An 11,570-nucleotide genomic window follows, 5' to 3' on the forward strand; every position below is an offset into this window, starting at 1 on the left:
AGTCGCTGGCGCATTCATCAATCCAAACGACATCACTAGAAATTCATAATGGCCATACCTTGTTCTGAATGCAGTCTTGGGGATATCTTTGGGATTTATCTTCAATTGGTGGTAGCCAGATCTTAAGTCAGTCTTTGAGAAATAACATGCTCCCTTAAGCTGATCAAACAAATCGTCGATGCGTGGCAAAGGATACTTATTCTTTATCGCCAACTTGTTCAACTCTTTGTAGTCAATGCACAATCTCATACTTCCATCCTTTTTCTTCACAAATAGCACTGGAGCACCCCACGGAGAAACACTAGGTCGAATGACTCCCTTATCCAATAGTTCCTGAAGTTGCTTAGCCAATTCTTTCATTTCCATTGGGGCCATCCTGTATGGAGCTTTGGAAATTGGTTCAGCTCCAAGTATCAACTCAATGGAGAACTCTATCTCTCGATCAGGTGGCAATCCTGGTAACTCTTCTGGGAAAATATCAGGGAATTCTCTCACTATGGGAATCTCATCCAAAATAGGGGTCTCTTTCTTCGTATCCACCACATGAGCCAAATACGCCTCACATCCTTGCCGCAACAATCTCTTTGCTTGCAGTACTGAAAGGAACTTTTTATCTTGTCTCTGTCCTTGATAGTTGATTCTTTTATTATCTGAGGTGTACATAACAACTCTCTTTTTCTTACATTCAATATTCGCCTTCTATAGAGACAACCAATCCATGCCTAAAATATTATCAAAGTCTCCCAACTCGAAAGGTATTAGGTCAACAAGGAACATATATCCTGAAATCTCTAGGGAACATCTAGGACAAAATTGACTTACAGGTATTTTATCTTTATTAGCCACTTCTATGGTCAAAGGTTCATTTAAATATTCCAACATCAATTGCATTTTATTCACACATTTCACAGATATAAAAGATTTGGACGCTCCCGAATCAAACAAAACGTTGACAGGTACGGAATTAAGAGAAATCATACCTGCAACCACATCAGAATCATGAACTGGAGATTTCTTTGTCATCTTAAAGGTCCTAGCTCTAGCAGTACTGGTTGCTGGTCCTTGGGACACGCTCCTTCCAAAATTACTTTGGGTCACCGACTTGCAATTCCTAGCTATATGTCCCACTTTGCCGTAACTAAAACAAGTTATTCCTTGAGTCTCAGACTTACATTCCGTGGAATAATGACCTTTCTGTCCACACTTAAAACAGTTGATATTTTCTCGGCACTGTCCACTGTGCTTTTTCCCACATATCTTACAATCAACCACTGGCTTATTAATCCTTATCGGGGTAGAATTAACTGAAGTAGTACTGGGTCTAGCCTGGGAAATTTTTTGCCTCTTGAACCTCTTATTCTTATTCTTTCCAAACCAACGTTGGAACTTCCGACTTGCTATTCCTGATTCTGACCTAGCAGGTCCACTTTCAAATTTCCTCTTCTTCCCACCCTGCTCCTTTGCAGCTAACCTCTGATCACTTTCTAACACTAGGGAAGCCTGAACTACCGAAGTATATGTCTTGAGTTGTAAAGCTACAACTCCACTCCTTATTTCTGGCTTCAACCCTTGTTGAAACCGCTTCGCTTTCTGAGTTTCCGAGCTCACATATTCCGGTGCTATACGGGCTAACTCCGTAAACTTTGCTTCATACTCCGTAACACTCCTATCTCCTTGTTTCAATTCCAAAAATTCCATCTCCATTTGACTGTTGAGGCATTCTGGAAAGTATTTCTCCAAAAACAACTCTGTGAATCTGGCCCATGAAATAGGACCTTCTCCTTCTAGGGCTCGCGTAGATTCCCACCAATAATTCGAATCATTCTTCAGAAAATAGCTAGCATAATCTGTCTTTAAATCCTCACTCACCTTGGTGAGCAAAAACACCTTTTCCATCTCCTTCAACCATATCCTGGCAGCAACATGATCTACTTTTCCTTTAAACTCTGGGGGCTTTACTGCCTGAAAAGACTTGAAACTAACACCCTAATTTGTCCCCCTCATCTCATGTTGCTGCTGGATTTGTAGTTGCTGCTGTTGGATTTGCTACTGTTATTGCTATATGAGCTGTTGTTGCTGTTGTTGCTGTTGCTGCTGCTGGAATTGTTATTGTTGTTGGGCCAGCTGTGTAGACTGCTGACGCAACAAGTTTATCAATTCACTCATGGAAGGATCCCCAGCAGATCCGTTATTGGGTTGAGAGTTTCTCTTTAGTGGCATCTCCTAAAATATAACAGTTATATATTTATGCATCAGGAGAGCGTTGCCACTAAGATAATATCCTCATCCCCACTTTAATTGGATCCACCTCGAGTGAATGATTATAATCTAAAAATTCCAGCAACAGAAGCAACAATAATAATAACAACAATAATAGAAACACACAATATATAAAAATTGAACAATGAAATAAAGCAGCTACAATACAATAACCAACAGGAATCCAACTAGTACAACCGAAAATCCAACTGAAAAGAAACCATCCGAATACACACCAAAATTGGATGTCATAGCAGCCCCGCCTACTACAAACTATCACAACATAATATACATATACAAAGTAAACAACTATAGAACTCCTGGAAGTCAACTCTGAGCTCTTTATCTCTCTGTTGCGATCCTGGTCTAGCCACTACTACTGCCACCGATGGAACCTAACTCAAATATTAACCAGTTCACTAGGTCCTGATACTGCACAACTCTGAACTCTGAGCTAATGAAACGGTCAATGGATCTAGCCCTCTCAACAGCCATCTGGGTCAATGCTCGCACACGGGACTGCACCTCAGGGGAAGGGGAATAAATGCCCTAAAAAGGTGCAATAGGTATCTGATCAAACTAAGCAGCCAATCCTGGACTCTGATATCTAATAAAGGAAGTATTTACCGCTCGGTGAACATGGTAAGGGATCGGTGAAGAAGTACCACTAGGGGCCACATGAGGTACTGGAGGTCTCATCGAGGAAGAACTGGGACCACAGCCGGGAGGAAATCCCTAACGACAGACACAGACCTATATACCCAACGGGGACGAGTACCAGGTCCAGGAATGTCTCTCAGAATAAAGGAAGGGACTGGTGGAGGAGGCATAGGGGTCTCCTCAGCAACAACATCCAGGGTCCTCTCAGAATCTGAGCTATCCGGGTCAGAGGGATTCTCCCGAGATGGAGAACTCGAAATCGCAATAGGCCACTGTCAACATAATAAATATACAGGGAAGACACAACCAGGTCAAGGCAATTCTATCAAAACATTTAATAGATGTCAGGGTAACGCCGTCGGAACCCTCGACTGACTCTAAATGTTTGCTCCTTTATATGAGTTGCTGACTCACACCTAAAGAATCACTTTATCACATATTCGACACAATCCCTAACCTGGATTAGGGACTTGAACCTATAGCTCTGATACCAACTATGACAGCCTCAACCCCGGGGTCAGGAGTTGATGTCACCAAACATAATTACCAAAATCTAAACAACAAGATTATTATTAAAATATACTAACTTGACCCCAAACTAAGATCCGATCCAGGTTCAAGTATGATTCAGGTTCACATTATTACAAACCATTATTCAACATCTAACATACTCTAACTTTATTCAGCAACTCATCAGACCTCATGGTCTGATACAAACTACCTTAGAGGAGCCGGGTCCTGAAGGGGCGGGAACACGGGTATGTCTGACTGGTCTTCTAGGCATCTGCGAGGTATACATAACAGTTTGCAAGGGTGAGCATAATCGCTCAGCAGTACCAACATATGAATAACAGAATAAAAATAGTAATGTAACAATAATAGGAACAGATCTGTAATCATGTCATCAATATTATATAATAAAAATCAGAGATAACTGGATATCACTAACTAGCATGCTTTATCAAAACAACGTAGTAGTGTGCTGTGTAAGTACCAGAGTCCAATTTTAGCATGCTATTCATATTTATAAAACCGCTGTATCAACCACTTATACCCTTACGGGAATCATAAATCCAAATCAGATACGTATCGGATATGTGAAGTAAGCTGATCAGGCTATCAACACCAGACAGCTCTAACTACCATCCCATTTACCTGTTCCGGAACTCAGAGACTAGCTAGGTCTCTGACCTGCTGGACTAATCGGTTATATATTGCGCGTAACCGAATTAGCCTCTTACGCCACCTCATTGGCCTACTCTGGTCCTTATGTATCCCATATCTGATCATTTTATCCAGTTTCCAAAACACTTATACCTCTGTCATTTTCAAAACCATTCGTTTTGCCAGCACACATCTAAACTCCATTTCGCAAATCATTTCATACGAGATAGGTACCTTTCGAAGTTAATTTTCCCCAAAACATATTTAAAACAGTGATTTATAACTACAGGGGATACGTAACTTAAAACGTTTATGTTCCATTACGAAAATAAAACATTTAGCTATTCATACGTACTAAACCATAAAAGAATGGTCAGGGGTACTTTCCTTGCAACGCTTTACCAAACCCTAAGTAGCTTTCACGCTGATTTCAGTCCTGGGAAACTCGACTAGGATCTACAAATATAGAGTACCCTAATCAGTTATACCGACATGCTTGATATCCTCAAATCCTATTAACCCAATTCGATAACCCGACTTGTATACTTATTATACACGTAATCACGTAATCACGAACACAATAGGGTATCACGTATAATATAAATAAATAAATATATTTTAAGAATACATTTTTAGAAAATTTTGACAGCAATTCCTTTGTTTGTAAGCCTACCCGTCGATTTCAATCGACGTCAACAATCACAACAAGTCACAATCTCATCACAATGGCAATTCCACAGTCTCATAATTATTCTCGTATAATTCCCAAAAATACAATTTACTTTTGAAAAATATTTTATTTATTTATGAAATTTAGGACTCACAATAACGTCATCACCGTCCACCGTCCGCTCGCAACGAGTCATCGCGGTACGGCGGCAAAATTCTTGGGGCACTCGATTACTCAAATTCCAACGCAAAAATTTCACCGATTACAAAATAATTTTCCCCGCACGAATTATGACATCACGAATATTTATTTATAACTAATTCCTGCAAAAATTAACCAAAAATAATATTAAAATAATCCAACAGCCATGCGCCACATGCACAGATCGGAAAAAGAACAGAACAGGGCCGGAAACACAGAACCAAGGCGGCACAACTGCAGCCAACACACACCCACACACAATTCATACGCACATACACAAGCACATACATATATGTATATACTATAGGAACAAATCAGAATCAGGCAACCGGAATAAATAGGGTGGCCAAAAAGTAATTACCGAACACAGGGAGCCGGAGAAGAACACCGGAAAAGCGAGGAAGAAACGAAGGTGAAGAAACGAAGGGAGAGCAACAAAAGGGAGAAGGAAGAATCGATGGAGAGACAGGGACAAATAGATGATGTTTGGGGAAATAAGGTACTTCTTGCACGTGTCCTTCAAATGGGACGCGTGTTAATATTCTCTTACGAGATGTTAACACATGTCCCTGAGTATCAGGGGTCGAATAATTAACCGAATTTCAAAATCAATGAGCCAGGGCACCTCAAAAATAATCTCGCTAAATCATGATAATACTTTTAAAGTATTGTAAATATTTCGAGGTTTACAAAAACATAGATTTTAAAATTTTAAGAAAATTTTCAAAACACGATTTATACCCGCTTTTAGCCTTTAAACGAAACCATGCACGGGTAAGTTTTATCCCGAAAATCTCCAAAATAATTTTAAAATTCTCAGAATAATACGAACTTAAAAAAATATGAATTTCATGATTTTTAAAAATTTCCATAATTAAATATGGATTTTACAAATAAACGCGGTCAGAAAATCATTTAAAAATGAATAATTGGTGAAATATTGATTTCTCAATTTTATAAAGTCCTAAAAATAATTATCGAAATTATAAAATTAGAAAAACCAATTTTAGAAACAATCCCAATATTTATGGAATTAAAACTATATTAAATTCACTTTTACAAGCGAAATAAAATCGTATACTTCCATAATAAAGCACGCAGTTCAATCCCACATATCAACAAATCACACATAAAAAAATAACGATCAATAACTACTGCCAAAATCATTACATACATTTATTTAATTATTTAAACCTTTATTACACCTGGAAAATATTAAAATAAAAGAATATACATGAGTCGTTATAGCATCAAGATGTGCTGTGAGTAGCTTCTTTGTGCTGGCATTAGTAGATGCCTGAATGGCTGCTTGGGTGTCATGAATTAGCTTGAATAGTATTAATTGGAGATGTGAGTAGGAGCATTCTTTTGTTAGTATCCAGGCAGGAACATCTACATCTCCCCCTATGTCCATGCTATCTTCCTCATCATCCCCACCAGCATCCCTAAAAGAAGTTTCATCCAGTTCAAGATCACTGCCAATGTTGGAAGGCATAGCAGTGATTGCATCATTTGCTCTTTGTAAAGATTGTGTAGTATACACTAAGTTCAGAAATCTTTTAGCCTCCTCATTGCCATGTACAACTAGAGTTTGGTAAGTTGTCACTGGGTGAGTAAATGTCTCAGCATCCAGGGAAATAGAATCTATAAAAGCTTGATATTCTTGCTGAAATAACCTTTCCCTTTCTGCATCATTGACATTCATTGACTCACTTGCAATGGTTGCCATCCTTATCACTCCTGTACCTGCATTTCTCCCATGATCTCTCTTTTGTTGCATCAAGGTCTCACCTTGGCTCCCCACCCTCACACCCTCATCTTCACCATCTAAGGTGGGACTCCTCACACTCACTTTTGTCAATCCTGAAGAAATGGACTGCATTAGTTCACTCTTTTCCTCTCCTTTTTCCTGGGAGCAACCCAGACTCTCACTCATTTCACTCCCTTCCCTCAATCCTAGGAGTGATTGCACTACTACTAAATCTTCTGCACTTATAATAATTGATGAAATTTGAAGCTCTGCAGAGACACTCGACGGATAAGGAATATCCGTCGGCTTAGCAGTTTGACTATCCGATGGATAACTGCTGTTAAGCTTATCCATCGGGATACAATCACTACTCGACGGATGAACAATATCCATTGAGTGAGTAGAAAGGAATGAGTTTGGAGTGGAAACTATTGTGGACTCTGTGCAGATTGATGAAAATTTTGGCACAGATGTCTCAACAGTTTCAGAAAGAAATGGAAAGTGAGCCAACAAATCATCTAAAAGATGATGCTCACTTGCTTGGATTTTTGGCTTCTCCAAGAGAGTTAAAGATGGAGAATTTGGAAGTGATGTGTTTATCATGTCAACATCCAAAGAGCGTGTAGGAGAATTTGGTGTTTCATGTGCTTCTATTATTAAAGATATTGGTTGTGACTCCACATTTATTGGAGCCACATCAACCTGACTTTGAGAAGGTGTAATGACTGTGTCTTTAGCACCAATTTGTACAGTGTGTGAACCCTATACATCCCCAAGGGTCTTTGATTTCTTTTTTCTAGTGTAAGTTTGGGGTGAGCTTGTGTCCCTTACCCTTTTGGCCTGTGCTCTTGGCTGAGAGCTATGTTCAATAGTCACATCCTTTTGGGAGGATGCAACTAGTAATGAGCTTATATCCTTATTAAGCACTGCAGTTTGTTGGGAAACTGCAGTGTGGCTAAGCTGGGAAACACTCACCTCTCCAACCTTATCCTTGGGGTTTCTTTGATGTTCACCCCGTCCCTCACCTTTCTTACCCACCTTCACACTCCCCTCTTTTGGTTTGGTGGATTTTACAACTGACATCTTTTGAGAGACACCAGAGGGCGCTTTCTTTGTCTTTGTTTTTGAAATTTTGGATTTGGTAGCTTGGGTAGGCAACTGTTGGGTCAATGACACAGTTGTCATAGCTACACTAGAATGCAAAGAAGTTTGTGAGGCTGGAAGAGTAGAGACAGTTGAAATTACCTCACTTACCTGAGGTGCCTCCATAACTGGAAAATAGAAGAGTGGCACCTCTTTGTGATGGTTTGCCCTGTTCAAATCTGCAATGATTCTCCTTTCTTGAACCCAACAATCTAATTTGTTGGTTGGGTTCTGAAGCACAATATCCTCAGAGAGGTGGTTAACAAGCATCATTAAAAATCTAGCATAGTAAACATTTTTACCCCTCTTATTTGGCTCCCCTAACTTAAACCCCAACTAAAATATGACAAGATCACTAAAGTTGAAAAATTTATCAGTTACTAACATATAAAAAATGTTGAGCATAGATATATTAACTGAATCAAAATTGCTAATTTTACCAGAAAATACCTTAGTAAGTACATCACACAGATAACTTCATTCCTTCCTAAGACCCAACCTCCTAATTTCACTTAATTTAGTAGTAGAGAGTGCATAACCTATGGAGTTAAGCACATTAACAATGTCAGTGTCTGTGTGTGGAGAAGTTACAGTATTATCAGGAATTTTGAAACATGCTTTAACAATATCACTATTAGCATATAATTCCTTACCTTTAATAGTGAAAGTGATAGTCTTATCAATTGAGTTGTATGTTACAGTCATCCACATTCCTTCAACAACCTCACTGTAAATGGTGGGTGATTCCAGCATGGCATAGTTGAGTTTGCAGTTCTTCACCAAATCCATCATTTTATGGTAGTCGCCAGACTGCTGAATCCCCTTGTTCACTAGAGCCGTGAAGTTGTTCTTCTCATAGATAAATCCATTTTGAGACATGATCTTGACGACTAGTGCCATTGTTAGAGAGTGGAAATTGTAGAGAGAAAGATGATAATTGCTTTTGAGAAAGAAAGAAGTTAGAGCAGATGATTTGAGAATGATAAAAGAAAAGCAATGAAAATGAATTATGCTTTTATTCTATCTCAAAAAATAACTGTCAAAAATAATAAAGTAAAATAAAGTAACCAATAAGAATTGCCCAAAATAGTCGTTTAAAAATAAACTGTAAAAATTCCATCAATTATCCGTCGTGTTATGCTTACAAACTGTAAGTATACTCGATGGATAATGTTCAGAGAATTAACGACTAAAAAATAAGACAATTCGACGGATGAGGATAAATCAGTCATCCGTCGAGACATAAAATATTCCAGAAAAATAATTGATTTTATTAAAAAATAGTATACCGACAGATGATCAAACTCGATGGATAATGATCATCCCTCGAGATGTATATTTTGACTTAGCCAAAATTTCATCCATGACTGAAAAATCAATTAAATTTCTGGCTGCATTATAACTTGCAAATTATCTATAAAGATTCAAGAGTAATTAAGCATACCTAACTCACTTACCAACCTTGAAAAGGTGGATTCATCCAGTGGCTTGGTAAATATATTTGCAAGCTGTGTTTCACTTGGAACAAAATATAGTTCCACAATACCATTCATTACATGTTCCCTTATGAAGTGGTACTTGATGTCTATGTGATTTGTTCTTGAATGATGTACTGGATTTTCAGTGATGGCAATTGCACTTGTGTTATCACAGAAAATAGGAATCCTTTCCACTTGCAGACCATAGTCTAGCAATTGGTTTTTCATCCACAAAATATGTGCACAGCAACTGCCAGCATCAATATATTCAGCTTCAGCTGTAGAAGTAGAAACTGAATTTTGCTTTTTACCGAACCAGGACACAAGCTTGTTTCCTGGAAATTGACAGCTTCCTGTTGTACTTTTTCTATCAATTCTGCAATTTGCATAATCTGTATATGAATAACTAGTTAGATCAAAACCAGAATCTCTAGGGTACCAAATGCCAAGTTTTGGTGTTCCCTTGAGATATCTGAAAATTCTCTTAATAGCTACTAAGTGAGATTCTCTAGGATCAGCCTGAAATCTAGCACACAGACATGTAGCAAATAATATATCTGGCCTACTAGCTGTTAATTACAGAAGTGAGCCAACCATGCCTCTATAACTTGAAATATCCACAGACTTTTCAGTAGTGTTATATTCAAGCTTAGTTGCAGTGGCCATAGGAGTTTTTGCAGATGTGCAATCCATTAGATCAAACTTCTTTAAAAGATCATAAGTATATTTAGTTTGACTAATGAATATTCCATCACTAACTTGCTTAACTTGCAAACCAAGAAAGTAAGTTAGTTCTCCCATCATACTCATTTCATACTTACTTTGCATCAATTTGACAAACTTTTTGCAAAGTTTTTCATTTGTAGATCCAAAAATAATGTCAACTACATAAATTTGAACAAGTATGCTAGAGCCATTAACATTTCTAAAGAATAAAGTTTTGTCAACATTACCTTATGTGAAGTGATTCTCTAAAAGAAACTTTGACAAAGTGTCATACCGGGCTCTAGGTGCTTGCTTCAGTCCATAAAGTGCTTTCAAAAGATAGTAGACATATTCTGGAAAATTTGGATCTTCAAAACCAGGAGGCTGACTGACATAGACTTCCTTCTCCAAATCTCCATTCAGAAAGGCACTTTTGACATCCATTTGATAGACCTTGAAATTGGTATGGTCTGCATAGGCCAAGAAGATTCTGATGGCTTCAAGTCTTGCAACAGGAGCAAAGGTTTCATCAAAATTTATTCCTTCTTGTTGACAGTAGCCCTTAGCAACCAATCTAGCTTTGTACCTGACTACTATGCCATTTTCATCCATCTTGTTTCTGAATACCCATTTGGTGTCTATTGGATTCTTTCCTTTAGGCTTAGGTGCCAGCTTCCAGACATTATTCCTTTCAAATTGGTTTAGCTCCTCCTGCATAGCTAAAATCTAATCAGGATCCAACAAAGTTTCTCCTACCTTCTTTGGTTCTTCCTTAGAGAGGAAGCTGCTATATAGACATTCTTCTTGAGTTGCTCTCCTTATTTGAACTCTAGAAGATACATCACAAATGATGAGCTCAAAGGGGTGATCCTTTGTCCATTTCATTTGTTGAGGTAGATTAGCTCTAGATGAAGAGGCCTCATTGTTGTCTTGATGTGTGATTGAGTTTTGATTATTAGAAACTCCCCCTGAGTTTATGGATCTTTGATTTGAGAAAGGGGAACTTCCTGTAAGTGATCTATTCTGACTTTCAGCTTCTTTTGATGACTCGACGAATGGTGAATTTTGAGTACCGACGGAAGAAGCTGGTAGTCTCCCGACGGATAAAGCAGATTATCTCCCGACGGATAAAGCATTTTACAACTCGATAGATGTTGAATTTTGTGCTCCGATGGATAAAGCATTTTGTAACTCGATAGATGTTGAATTTTGTGCTTCATTGATAGTATATTTTTCTGCATTATCCTTTGATACTGTTTCTTGATCACTTTCATCATCACTGTCATCACTAACCATCTCCACATTGTCAAATTTGAGGCTCTCATAGTAATCTCCATCTTGTAGTCCTTCAATCTTTTTATCATCAAACACAACATGTATTGATTCAACAACAATGTTGGTTCTCAGATTATAGACTCTGTATGCTTTACCAACAACATATCCAACAAAAATTCCTTTATCTGCTTTAGCATCAAACTTCCCATTCTGATCGGTTTGATTTCTCAAGATATAACATTTGCAGCCAAAGACATGAAGAAAA

Source organism: Apium graveolens, chromosome 4 (assembly GCF_009905375.1).
Source record: "Apium graveolens cultivar Ventura chromosome 4, ASM990537v1, whole genome shotgun sequence".
NCBI classification, from domain to species: domain Eukaryota; kingdom Viridiplantae; phylum Streptophyta; class Magnoliopsida; order Apiales; family Apiaceae; genus Apium; species Apium graveolens.